Source organism: Lissotriton vulgaris, chromosome 7 (assembly GCF_964263255.1).
Source record: "Lissotriton vulgaris chromosome 7, aLisVul1.2, whole genome shotgun sequence".
In the NCBI taxonomy this organism is placed as follows: domain Eukaryota; kingdom Metazoa; phylum Chordata; class Amphibia; order Caudata; family Salamandridae; genus Lissotriton; species Lissotriton vulgaris.
This window is the reverse complement of record NC_141695.1, coordinates 667899158-667913201: the sequence shown is the minus strand read 5'-3', so window position 1 is coordinate 667913201 and position 14044 is coordinate 667899158. Positions and strand designations below refer to the sequence as shown.

At 43.3% G+C, this 14044-nt stretch overlaps 1 protein-coding gene across 1 annotated transcript in view; it reads right to left on the bottom strand.

Annotated features, from left to right (window-relative positions):
• ANKFN1 (ankyrin repeat and fibronectin type III domain containing 1) overlaps positions 1–14044 on the bottom strand; it is a 1140330-nt gene that overhangs the window by 845237 nt on the left and 281049 nt on the right. The window lies entirely within an intron of this gene.

The window sequence follows — 14044 nt, the reverse complement described above, 5'->3', positions numbered from 1 at the left end:
ACACCCTGCGCAGCCAAGCAGAGCAGAATTGCAGATTCAAAAGTTACCTATAACATTTTGCCACTAGAAACAATACAATCCGCTCTAAGCTTGACTTTCTTTCCTTTTTCAATTCAATTCAAATCTTTTATTCGTTTAACCATTTTGTTAAACATAAAAAGTACATCACATCTAGACATTGCATCATAAAATCACAGTTGCTATTAATACACCTAAAAATATAAAAGTTAGAGAGATACATTGTCCAAGAAAGTACAATTTTAAAATATTTACAACGATAATACAGATGTCCATGTATTCAAAAGAAATTCGGTTACAACGTTTTACGAATGGTTATACATGATTTCAGGAAGAGAGCTAGGCTCTTTGCCACATACTGTGAATCAAGATGTTGCAGAGCTAAAAAGGCCGGGCGACAGGTCCTCAACCCCATTTGACGCAGCAATGGTAAAACCCAGCGCTTGCGTATTTCTGCGTAGTAATGACAAAACAGTACTACATGCATAGTTGATTGGGAGGAGACCTGGTCGCAAGGACATTTATCAAGGTCACGGGACCAAGTTAGGATTCTAGGAAAGGTAACTAATCTAAAAAAGAGGTTAAAGCGTAACCTAGTTAATAGATATTTTTCATAGTTGGAAACATGGTACGATAAATATGGCTGAGTTCCTAGAGACACCTGAACCATCAAAATATTTACATTTGATTGCTTGGATATTTCATTAAACAAACGAAGTTCCCTTAGGTGGGTAAGACAATGATGCTTCAAGGTTTTTCTACTCATCTCAGTGATGGATGAAGGCTCAATGGTGTACTGTAAGAGGTCAAGATCCTTCAGGAATTTGACTACGTAGTTCAACCATGGGATGTTTTTCCAGGCCGACATCTCAAGACATTCTAAGATAAGTGCACGGGTAAGATGACATTGTGGCTTTGTCCATATGCGATGCCATAGGAGCACTGGTTGGCATTTTATGTAGTCTGTTAAGTAATCGATTCCAAGTTCTATGTGGCAGCCATATGTGGGGGCGCTCCGTGGAAGGGCCAAAAGGTACCTTAAAAAGCCATTCTGAATTTTTTGCAGTTCGTCAGTGTTTGCATATCCCCATACCCCGGCTCCGCATGTAGCAATGCTCAAGCATTTAGCTTGATGGATTTTAAGCAGTACTGAGGGAGATGGCTTACCCATTTTTCTGGAAAAAGACACGAGGGCAGAAGTTGCTCGTTGATAGAGCAATCTCCTGGTGACCATCGCCCTTTTCCAGGTCAGCTTGTCATCTACTAGGATGCCCAGGTAGGGGTATTCCCTAACGCGTTCCAGTTTTGATTGCTCGATACAAAGATGTTTAGAGCTTTTTATCTTGGGCCCAGATTGCATGACAAAGGTCTTGGTCTTATTGACCTTTAGCCCAAGTGAGAGCATGAAATTGCAATATTTATCAAGCTGCTTCTGGAGTTGTACTAAGGACCTAGCGAGGAGTACGGAGTCATCAGCGTAAAGAAGTGCTGGAATTGGGCGACTGTTGATAGTGGGTAGATCCTGGCACCCCTCTAGCATGGCTACTTCCAAGCCATTAGTGTATAAGTTAAATAGGAGGGGGGCAAGGACACAACCCTGCCTTACTCCGCGGTTTACTGGAAAAGAGGGCGTTAACTCCCCAGCCGTACCAAATCTTACTCGGGCCGAGGCGTTAGTATAAAGCTCGCGCAAGAATCTGATAAGGGGTGGGTCAACACCCAACTTGTCCAAGATGGACCACAGCATGGCATGGCTTACACAATCAAACGCCGCACTAAGGTCGACGTAGACCATAAATAAATTGCCCCCTTTTACTCCAACATACTTCCTAATTAGAAGAGAAAGGTTTAGAGCCTGTTCAACAGTGCCCAACCCCTCCCGGAATCCGTACTGCAGGTCTGTTATGATGTTCTTTTCTGCCGCCCAGTCCTGTAGGCGATCCAGGATTAGGCGACCCGCAACCTTACCCAACGAGTCCAGGAGGGAGATAGGCCTGTAGCAGGTAGGGTTATTTCTCTCGCCTTTTTAAAAAATTGGGAGCAGTATGGAGGAGGACCAAGAGTCCAGTAGACCGTCTTTTAACGCTGCAGCAATTAGTTGGGTTATTAGTGGGGACCATAAATCTATATTTAGAAGAAAAATATCTAATGGTGCACCATCGGGACCAGGGGCCTTTCCACATTTAGAAGTTGATAGTGCTCTTTTAACCTCTCCAAGGGAGAAGTTCAAGTCAATTGGGTACACCCCTTTATCGAGGGTCCCAAGCACTGGGTTGGAAGTTACAGCACGATCCATTGGGGTGTCGCTAAAGATTTTGGAAAAGTGTGCCACCCACTCGTCTGAGGATACGGCGACATCCAGGTGCTGATGCGAATTACCCTCACTTAGGAAGGGAGATTTTACTATTTTCCAAAATAGGGAGGTGTCGTTACTGGTACAACTCTCGTGTAGTTGAGCCCAGAGGTCATTTTTATGGTCTCTCTTACAGCTTAGTTGGGCCTGCTTGTAATTAGATCTTAACAGGGCTATTTTTGTTTGGTCTCTTACTGGATTGTGGAGCTCCTTTTTTAGGGCATTTAAAGCTTTTCGACGTGCCGTATTAAACCAGCCAGGTTCAGTGTGACAGCCTGATTTTCGGGTGCGTGAAAGAACCTTCTGTATAACTTTCAGAATTTCTCCAAAACTAGAAATGATATCCGATGGGGAGGATGACTCGTTCAAACATATGTTTATCCAGGGTAAAGCTTTAGAGATCACTGAACCAGATGTTTCTAGTGGGTCTATCCTTGACCATTTCACTGAATAGCCGTTAGTTTTTGCCATGGACAGTGATTTTTGAGTTAGTAAGCTATTTTTTATAAGGTTAGACGCCCTCGTAGGCAGCTTTAGCTCTATTGTAGTGGGAAAATGATCACCTGAAATTTCTGTTCCTGTATTAAACTTAATAACAGTACCCTTTAAAGAACTTGAACAAAGTATAAAATCTATGGTACTAAAACAACCCCTGCCGTGAAAAGTAGACCTGAATTCCACAGGAGGGTCGGTGAGTTCATTGGCATATATCAATTCCAGTGACATTAAAGTAACATTAAGAGAGTCACCCACTAAGGAGTGCGTAAAATGTGACAAAGGGCATTCATTTTTATCTAGGAGGCCACAATCAGAATTCTTATAACGAGAACACAACTGTACATTGAAATCCCCTCCCCAGATTACATTCCAAGTGGCTGATGCATACTTTGCGCTTTGTTCGTCTATACAGTGTGAAATTTCAGAGACTATTCTTATGCACTCTGTCGGTGGGAGATTATTATAAAAATTAATCAAACTATATGTTGTACCATTTTTTAAAATGATCAATAAAATTTGGTAACAGGGAGTGTTGCACAGAAGGGAAATATTCCTTACTTCTAACTTGTTGGATATATATACAACAAGACCCCCCTTGGGTCTGCCATGTGTAGAAGGACTAGCGGAAGAGTGGAACGTTAAATACCCTTGAATGTGGAGTGGATCGGTGGTCCAAGTCTCTTGAAAACACATTATTTCATGGGAGGTGACAAAAGCCAACCATGATGCCGATAGCATTCTGGGTCGCAGACCAGCCACGTTCCAGAATAACATGGGCAAGGTGGGAATCAGTGTTTGGCCAATCATAGATGATGGACCAGTCATAGATGATGACCCTCCATTTTGAGACAGGTTTCGTCGTATTGCTGGGAGGTCAAGATTAGGAGATGGCAACAAACTTTCTTGATTATTATCACTCAGGTTGATAGGGTGGAGCTGACAACCGGCGTGATTAGAAATGTGAATATCCAGTGGATCAATCGACGTGTCCATTATTACAGAGGGCATTATTGTAATTGGCAAATGAATCGGTGCGAATGTCGGTACAGAAAAGTCAATTTGTGTGGGAGGGGAAGGGCCCGGGGTGGTGGAGTGCCCACCAGGCAGATCAGTTACTGTTGGTGGTCAGTCCACCATTTCCAGGCAGTCATACCTATTGTACGTGGGGACGCCACTCCAATCCGACAGGGGCATGGGGTTTCTACCTCCTTGACCCTGCCAGTTTGACCGATCCGAATTTCTAAGCCTAGTCCCCACCTGAGTCCAATTCCACTCCAAGGATGGTGCAGGATAGTGGGCTGGAGGGTAGAAGAAAGCTAGCCTTTTAGTTCCTATGCCATCGGAAGATGTTTGCTCATCCCTTGGACAAATGTGCTCTGCAGTTTGGGGATCTTCGAAAGTTATTATAATGCAGTCGCCTTGGATGGTTTTTTGCTCCTTCCCTATCCATGGGACTCTACGAACTGAAATAATGTTGTTATTAGAGAATGGAGGAAATGGTCGATTTATCGTTAACCAATGGAGTACCTTATTTTTTAATGACCATCCTGGTTCCTCAGAGTTGATATGCAACGCTGGAACCCCGGTCATGATAACTGCATATGGTGTTGCTTCTGGAGGGAGGTGAACAGGACGGAATGAATTGTGTCTTATATTATAAGCCGCGTTCTTAATGGCTGGTGGATTAGGTGGGTAGCGTGTCTTTGGTACGGTGGATTTGTTAGTCGGTTGGGCTGGCGGCCCGGGCAGAGAGGGAATAATAGCTTTTTTATTTACAGCATGATTAACTGGTGTTTGCTGTGATGTACTTGCAATTGTATGGGCAGGAGTGTGAGTAGAAGAGTGATGAGCTACCGCTGTGGTAGTTACCACTTTGGGAATTTGTCGAGTTTGCTGAGGTAGAGGGGCTCCTGAGTTCGTCAAGTTTGATTTAGGCTGTTGGGATACAAGGACAGCAGGGGTAGAAGACGTAGATTTCTTAGATTTTATATCAGATGATAAGGTTGCTAGTAGCTTTTCAATCTTAGATAACGCCAGTTTAACAGGTTTAAGATGACTTTTAATTATTGCCTCGAATGAAGCTAGGATATGGGGGTCTAGCTCCGGGAGAACCCGCCCATTACCTATATTACCGTTTGAAACAGTAATAAGATGGTCGGAAGGAGGATTAATTGTTTCCGACGTTATTAAGGTGGTAGACTGTTGGCGGATTTCAGGTTGGATTAGGGGTTGAGCTAATGTAGGAGAATCATCGTTCAATTGAAACGGGGAGGGCTGTTGTGAATCATTATTGATTAGTATAGGGTTATTGGGATCTTTCTTACCCTGTCTCTTTTTCGGTATAGCTCCTTCTCGCTGTCCCCTAACCGTGGGGGATTGAGGGATCTCCTCCGTGTTGGAAAAAAGGATGGGAGTTCTCTCAATCGAACGAGAGGGATGGGGTGAAGGGAGTTGGGATACTTGCGTGATAGACAGATCTATGGATACTGATAGATCCACTATTCCTGGAACTGACGGGGTCTCATGATGTAAATCAGGGAGTGGGAGACGTTGCGGGGTTACAGCAGCAGCCAGTAGGCCTAATGACGAACGCCTTGCTGCTGCTAAATCTTGAGAGACCCTTCTCTCTAACAAAAGAACACCCTGGTTAATGGCGTCATTGGCCTTTGCAATGAATTGGTCTATTGGACCTACAATCTGCGCAACATGCGCGGCTTTGCTGTTTCTTGTTACTCTGGGGGACATGTTGGTGAAATACACAGTAAAGAATTACAGAGCAGAAATAATGAAAGCAGTCCAACAGAAAAACGTAAAAATGCTAATGAAGTAAGTTGCGAAATTTTCTTTTTTGGGCACTCTAAGACGTTGTTAATAGGGTGGCCCAGTCCAGTCTTACCAGGCTGTAACGGGCTAGAACGGGCCCGCCCTTGGCCCGGGCTTCGCCCGGCGTCCCGCTCGCGTCCCGCGAGACGGGGGTGACGCGCTATTTCTGCGCCTCCTGGCGCGCAGATGGCGCGGCCTGCGCCGCTTTGACTGCTGGGGATTGTAGTTGTAGCGATCCCCCCTCGCACTCCACTCGGCTGCGTGACTCAGAGTATCAGGAGAGTCGGGCAGCGGGAGGCGGGAGGACAGGCAGCCAAGGGTTGATGGGCTCTGGAAGTTACAACAGCTCAAGGCAGGTAGGCGGCGAGATTTTCCACTTCTGGACAGCTTCCCCCCCTCGACCGGGGTGACGCGCTATTTCTGCGCCTCCTGGCGCGCAGATGGCGCGGCCTGCGCCGCTTTGACTGCTGGGGATTGTAGTTGTAGAGATCCCCCTCGCACCGCACTCCACTCGGCTGCGTGACTCAGAGTATCAGGAGAGTCGGGCAGCGGGAGGCGGGAGGACAGGCAGCCAAGGGTTGATGGGCTCTGGAAGTTACAACAGCTCAAGGCAGGTAGGCGGCGAGATTTTCCACTTCTGGACAGCTTCCCCCCTTCGACCGGGGTGACGCGCTATTTCTGCGCCTCCTGGCGCGCAGATGGCGCGGCCTGCGCCGCTTTGACTGCTGGGGATTGTAGTTGTAGAGATCCCCCCTCGCACCGCACTCCACTCGGCTGCGTGACTCAGAGTATCAGGAGAGTCGGGCAGCGGGAGGCGGGAGGACAGGCAGCCAAGGGTTGATGGGCTCTGGAAGTTACAACAGCTCAAGGCAGGTAGGCGGCGAGATTTTCCACTTCTGGACAGCTTCCCCCCCTCGACCGGGGTGACGCGCTATTTCTGCGCCTCCTGGCGCGCAGATGGCGCGGCCTGCGCCGCTTTGACTGCTGGGGATTGTAGTTGTAGAGATCCCCCCTCGCACCGCACTCCACTCGGCTGCGTGACTCAGAGTATCAGGAGAGTCGGGCAGCGGGAGGCGGGAGGACAGGCAGCCAAGGGTTGATGGGCTCTGGAAGTTACAACAGCTCAAGGCAGGTAGGCGGCGAGATTTTCCACTTCTGGACAGCTTCCCTTTTTACATTTCTCTACCGCTTTTCATCTCTAAAGGAGTAAACATTTCTGTTATGCCTCAATGCCAACAAGCGAGGAAGCTGTGTTGTATTAGGTCTGCCACAAGAGAGCTTAAGCTCATGGAGAACAAATGGCTTAAATAGGAGCCTTAAAATTAATCATCTGATCGAGTATGCGGAATGTGCTTTGTATTGGTCTCTCGCATGTGACTATTGATTAGTTGGTTTCTGAGTAGGCACCAATAAAACAAAAATAAAGCAGCCATGTATATGTGAAGCACAGGGTTGGAGTCTGAGGAGACAGCTTGTAGTGCTTAGTCCATGTACCTGGATCCATCATGACTAGCACATGAGTTAGTGACCACCACTGTCTTCTAATGCTGCACTGTAAGAAATTAGGTTATTACTTGAGGGGGTGGAAATCCCCTCAGGCAACAACCACCATCCTTGTCCGTGTGAAAAAGAAAAGTAATTAAATTAACAGGTGCTTAACCGTCTGGTAGCTTGGCACAAAAGCAGCCAGGCTTAACGTAGAGGCAATGTGCAAAGTATTTATGCAACACAAAAACAATAATAAAGTAAAAACACTGCACACGAAAAATCCCAAATCCCAAACAAAATTTAGGAAAAATGCAATCAGTAGAGCGGAGTCATTCACATTTAGATTTTTAAGTAACAATAGCTCTAAAAAGCATGAAGCATGAACTGAGGGAAGCGTGTTCCACTGGACTTGAAAACAGTCACAAGTTCAGACCAGCTCTGATGGAGCATAGGCCGGCCACAGGACCAAGTTCGGCCAGCTGGAAGTTGTACCTTACGTCCTTGGTGTAAGGTTTGCACAGCAATACTGTGCAAGGCTTTGGTTCACTTGGAGTTGTTCCTGATGAAGCTTTCAGTTGTGCAGTGAGGCTTTGCAGGTCTTCATGTCACTATGCATTGGTTCCAATGAAGCTCTCAGCTGAGAAGGGAGACTTTGCAGGGCTTGGCATTGCTCTGCGTTGGTTCAGATTAAGATCTTGTCTGTTTGGCAAGTCTTTACGGTTACAAGAATTTACATTGCTTTGCCTTGCTTCTGATGAAGCTCTCAGCAGTGCGGCATGGATTTGCAGGGCTTTGCGCTGCTCTACGTCAGTCTTGATGTAGCATTTAGCTGTGCATTGATACTTTGCAGGGCTTTGCATTGCTTCACAGTGGATTTGGTGAAACCTTCAACTAGGCAATGAGAAGTTCACTTTGATGAGAGCCAAGGGTCCAGGCCCTGCGGAGCACCTCTTGGGGACCAGGATCCACTACAGCAGAGGCCAGCAGCAGGGTTCTAGCAGGTTCAGGTAGGTCCAGTTACAGTAGGTCAGAATGAGGTTGCAGGGTGGCCTCTGAAGATTATGGTATCTTGGTAGGTCATAAAAGAGGTCAGTCATCTGGCCATTAGAGTCAGTCACTCTGGGTAGTCTTGGATGAAGCCAAGCAGATCCAGTCTTCTTTCTCATAGAGCAAGACAGTCCCTCACGCAGCAGAGCCGTCCTCTGGTAGCAGGGCAGTCCTTATTGTGCACCTTCTGCAGGTCGAGGAGTGTCCAAAAGAGTGGCTTTGGAGGTCCAATATTTATAGCACATGCCAGCCTTTGCAAGGAGGGGCTCCCTGTCCAACCCCCACAACCGGTCTGGAGAGTTCTTCTCCTTTCCCTGTCAAGGCTGCAAAGTGTATGGAGTTGGCAAAAGGAAGAGTAGGCCTGATAGTTCATTTGTGTATGTAAGAGGCAAAGCTCTTTCAAGTATAAATTGGATATGTACAGTCCCTCACCAGTCATCCTGCAAGGATGGCCCATCCTGTCCACAAATAAGCCACCTTAGTATCACAATCAGGAAGAAAAAGACAACCCCAAATGCAGAGTTTTTCACAGTTATCTAAGCCAGAATATTGGCAGAAGGCATTAAAGAGAATTTTTAATTATGATTCTTTTGAGAGTAAACAGTGTATCTCTATCTGCCCCCAATCTAAGTTAGAACATATTAAATGTAATAAGGTAACCCAACATTAGTCAATGTGAAAGATAGGCCTTACAACAGTGAAAAACAACTTTAGATATTCACTACCAGGACATGTCAAATTTAAACTTACTTGTCCTACATTCTACATAAAACGCACCCGGCACTAGGAGCTGTAGGGGCCTACCTTTGGGGTGATTTATAAGTATTAAAAAGGAAAGTTTGTGATTGCAAAAAGTTTATTTAGCCAGATCAAAATAGCACTAGAGGCTACAGTGCCAGGCTTGAGACATGTTTTAGGGAGAGAGAACGAGCACTTTACCACTGATTAGAAGGAAAAATATGTACAATGTCCTAATGCCAAAAACAAACAGGTTCAGCAACAGAAGGCAAACAGCTGTGGTTGACCTTGAGAAAAGGGCCAGGCCCAACATGTACTTCCACTATATTTCCATTCCTCAACACAGCACTGCCATTTTATGCTAATGCACTACTACCATGATTACTGTATTATCACCCCAGTTAGAATCTCACAGCACAACTGCACAACCCCACCATCAAACCACTAATTCCAATTAGTGCACTAGCACCATCCTCTACACATCTATTACTGCATTGCCACCTCACTGTAATATCAACTTATAACAATGTACTACCATCGCTAATGACTGATGTCTTTGATGAACTAATTTCAGATATTATCTGTATGTGTGTGTAGAGACAATACATGCTAATGTAATTACGCTGCATAGCAAGACATAGCTTCATAGATGCCTTGGAAGGCTTAAGTGCAGCATACAGCATATAATTCGACATTGTCTTTGCAATGAATAAATATTGAAAAAACGTACATATAAAACAGTCATGTTTTCAGTTTCACTGACATTATTTCAAAAGTCAATGTGATCGGTTAGGTCACCAGTGATGTTACTCTGATGTCATGTTTGATGTAATCAATGTGTATGTGTGTGTGTGTATAGATATAAACAGAACATTTGATAATACATTTGAACTAGGCAAACTCCATCATATCTATATGATTGTGTACTGGGAAGCACATGTGACTGATGTTACCAGTGCAAAAATAAATTTCTCGGAATTATTAACCATTTGATCAAGGCAAATGAACTTTGAGACATTTGGATTTGAATTTGCACACTAGAGCAGAAGCGAATATTCATGCACATACAAAAAATGAAGGACAGATTAGCCAAGTGGAAATGGGCAGTGGAACAATACATTTAGTGAGACAACTGTGGAAAACATGGGAAGTGATAGACAAGAATCTAGAGATAAAACACCAGCACAACTAGTACAAAGAACTGGAGAAGGCATATAGAATGGAATCTAAACAACAGCAGGAAATGACGTCTCTAACAAAATATCTTGAATGCAAAAAAGTCCCCAGAGGTCTGCGGAAAATTGTAATACCAGCATATGAGGAAATAGATGACGATATTATCAAAGAATGGTGTGTTAACACAGAGCAGTGCTGAACAAGACTGATGCAGACATTAATCAAGCATGCTAAAAGGAAAATGAAACAACTGACTGTGCTAATGGATACAATCATGATAGAATTTAAAAGAAACAAGGATGATACAGCAGTGAAGGATTTCTTGGTTTAAATGGAAAAGAATTTACACAACAATAATGAAGAGATAATGCAGAGAAAGGCATGGAAATTAACCAGGGACAGACTTAACTATGAATGAATTTATACTTTCACTAAGAAGTGTGACCAATTGAGGATTACAAAATAAATAGAGAACCACACCAATGATAGAACCAGCAAAAGTGAAGCCAGCTCAGATGCTGGCTCAAGGGCAAACAAAGACCCATTAAAAAGGGTGGATTTTCACAAGGAACTACGGCTACTCCATATGACTAAATGACAGGGGGGGCAGAGGCCAAAGAAACCATAAAAAGAAGGGGCATGACAGGGAGGAGCCAAAGGAAGAGGAAGGGCGGCAGAGGCAGGAAATAAGATCCCTCATGGGAAATAATAACAACAACATTGAGGACTCAAAACAAGAGAAATCACTGGTATAAACATCTCAAAAGTACAATTGACCCCAACCAAGTAAATATGCTCAACTTGGGACTCACATTTTGCTCTTCAATACCAGCCAACTTCACCAAAGCCAGAACTGAGATATACAAATTGGTCAGGATATTAAAACTATATAAATATTTCCAAATGAAACTGAGAAAAGCCATAACTACCAGGGGCATGGTGCCCAATGCCTCTGATGGATGGAGATTCGTGAATTGACTTGCAGCACCACATCACCCTTGGCCCATAAAACAAGATGGCGTCTCCCAATATGGAATTAACTATAAGCAGTGAAATAACAGTACGAGGAGACAATCACAACTCCACTGCCACCACTGAGATGTGTAAGTGAAAATAGCATGAATATTGCAACCTTGAACAGAATGAGATTCTCCATTGTTGCAACCACACAGGGTGATGTAAATTAAGATCAAAGTTCTGCCCTCAATTGCCACCTGGCAATAAAATTGATTTATGTTATGAATTGGTTGTGGACATCTTAAAAAAAATGTGGAAAACTTAGCATAATAACAAAAGTAAAAGGAAATTTACAGCAAAGGGGTGGCATGGTGTTTCCATGTTAAAGAGGGACACCTCATGAGTTAATAAACCATCAAACAAGGGGAGAATATTGTTCTAATGGTTTGTAAAGCTTCAGGTGAAGCTTTAATTGAGCAATACAACTCACTATCAATGTCTGCACCAAAATTAAATGCAAATCATAGAGAAAGAATTTTATCCGAAATTCAAAGTATGTTATGAAAAAAAATCTGCTGGACTGGGATGAATACCAGTATCTGTGAACAGAACATGCCAAGACAGTCACCATTTATTTATTCTCAAAAGTTCACAAGGATTTAAAAACAGCACTTGGAAGACCTATTGTCAGCTCCTTGGGATTGCTGTTGGTGAACTGCTCAAGGTACTTAGACCTATTCCTGCAGTCCTACACCACTGGTTTAACTTCCTATCTAAGGGGATATACTGATTTTTTGAAGAAGTTGTATGGGATCCCCTGGAAACCTGAATATACTATGATAATTCTTGAAGTGGTATCCTTGTATACCTCAATAAACCATGAGGATGGTATTCTGGCATATTCAATAAGAAATATTACTTGTCACAACAGGGCACGGCCATGGGTATCTCCTTCACCACCACCTAGGCAAACTTGTACATGGGGTGGTGGGAGAAGGAGGTTGCCTGGGCAGACAGCAATGACCCATATATGGAAAATGCCATATTATGGGCATGCTTTATTGATGACCACTATTATCCTATGGGAAGGGGGGAGATCCCAATTTGAAAGTTTAATAGAAAAACTGAATTTGCACAAGGTGAATTTTCATATTACAACTGCAACCAGTAAGACCCATTGTCCATATCAGGGGGTTATTGATAATGGCCCCCAGATGTACAACATACAAAAATGAGATTACTAGGGGATATCCTTATCCACAGTTTCTTTGAATCTAGAAAAGAAAGAAATGGGTTATCTAATAATATGAGTGGTTTTATCACATGTCATATCTGCAAGGCTTGCCAACATGTATTAAACAAAAAAACATACCTGACATATGAGCGCTGCATCATACAGGGCACGATAATATGTGACACTGACCATGTGGTAAATGCATGAGATGTGACTGCAATAAACCATACATTTGCTGCACTAACAGGTTATGGTTCAGGATATTGCAGCATATGAAGCCATAAAGAAAGAATAGAGATGGGCGTTACCCAATAGCATGTCACTTTGCAAAATATCATGATCAATCATTGATAGGCTTTAAATTGTATGGATTAAAGCATGTAAAGATGAATTAACTTGGAGATGACAGGGAAAGGGATCTAAGAAGGGAAGAATTCAATCCGATTGTGGCACTGGTACTTAGACCCCTGGGGCCACAACACTTATGCATGTATAAACTTTGCCCTACTTGGATGCATGTTGACCCCTAACTCCTGCTCTCCTCGTTGCAATAGTTACTAACCCGTTTAACAGATGCACTGATCAAAGTGGTTTACCTTACTGGTGAACATGTTACATATGGAGTGGTTCTCTTATCTTTCTGAACTTTGGGAATCTCACGTATCCTTGGTTGATTTCGAGGACACATATATGTTATGTTATGTTATAAAACATTTTATTACGCGCTCTGCTACTACAAAGTATCCTGGCGCGATGAAAATATATGTTCATCCGAACTGAGTAAATTTGTATTCATATTGAGTTTGTGATGATATTGAAACACAGCTATCACTTTTTGATATCCTATCCCTCAGTCCCACAATGTAATACTCTACATGTAAAAAATGGACTTGGACACCTTAGCACATGGTCTTGGGACACACTTTTGCACTAGCTCAAATAGTTGTATTCTAGTTCACTGACTAGGGATCCACATATACAATTTTGGGATCATAGGCATTCTCCCAACACTTATAGTCATCTGCCGTGAGACCGCCACCTTCCCTATGATGCAATAGTTCTCAGGTGAAACTAAAGTGAAAGAGGAATAACACATCCTAAGCACATGGTTATGGTACACATGACTGGATTGCCCTACCAGGATCCATCCCAAGCCATTGACAAGGGACTTACACACTACCCATTTCATTATGATGATTTGCCCTCATACATCTATGAATGTGGACATTGTTGCTCTAGACATCTCGATAAAGAGTATGGATACTTTTATTATTATTGCACATAAGCACATGCCACTTTTTCATATATAAATAAGTATTGGAGAATATTCCCATTAGTGGAACTCATCGTACACAGTTGTACTTTTACATAATATAATTCACCATTTAACCAAACATTACTAATGTATTATTGTGATACATATAGGGTAGGCAATGTTTTGATGTGGGCAATAGAAGTGAAAAGGGATATGTGTAAAATGCAATAAAATGAGCACTTGGCACTTTACATTGGGATATGGATGCCCACAATAATATGTGTCAGTATTTATAGGACTGTACTACTAATGTATTATCATGATACCTACAGGGTTAGCAGCCTTTGGATATGTGCAAAACATGTGAATACGAACATGTGTAATATGTACAAAGAAAGATCACTTTACATCAGGACATGGATGTCCACAACTATATGTGTGTTGTACATTTGGATGC